The sequence below is a fragment of the Morone saxatilis genome, unplaced genomic scaffold, assembly GCF_004916995.1.
Source record: "Morone saxatilis isolate NCDOM2014 unplaced genomic scaffold, NCSU_SB_2.0 Contig11, whole genome shotgun sequence".
Taxonomy (NCBI): domain Eukaryota; kingdom Metazoa; phylum Chordata; class Actinopteri; family Moronidae; genus Morone; species Morone saxatilis.
Genome location: NW_023339663.1, coordinates 28990253 through 28990922, shown reverse-complemented (window position 1 = coordinate 28990922; position 670 = coordinate 28990253).

The window sequence follows — 670 nt, the reverse complement described above, 5'->3', positions numbered from 1 at the left end:
ATAAAAATGTGCGATTAATTGCGAGTTAACTATGACATTAATGCGATTAATCGCAATTAAATATTTTAATCGTTTGACAGCACTAATTTTAACTATCACAATTTTCACACAATTTTGGATGCAAAATATTTTTTATATTTTGTATAAACTATCTCATTATAATGACTGACAGATTTTTTTTTTGTCACATTGGCGGAAATGGGCTTCGATAGATTTCTGCTTAAGATGGCACACAACTAGAACCTATGTAATTGTTGAAATTGTTACTGTTAATCTGCTCAGCATGTCAGCAGTGCTGTCACTCGTTAATACAAAGAGAAACTGTGAGACAGATGGATGTCTGGATCCTCCAGCAAATAAAATCCATCCAAAAAGTTTGATATAAGATGAAAGGGGTGAGAATCATGTTATGCAGTGTGAATGGAGACTTAACAGTCCTTATTTCCCCAGTACCAACCCCCCTTACCCCCCACCACTACCTCCAGGCCAAAAGGGATATGTAAACATTGTTCTGTCATTCAATCCTGCACATTAGAGTGGAGCTTTTGCATTCACTCACAAAGCTGCTACATTCTTCAGTCCAGAGCAGGGATGTTGGCTATGTCTGCACTGTGACACATTATCTACCAGACTGCCTTTCATCTCAGCAGCCCACCACAGCCCCACACAC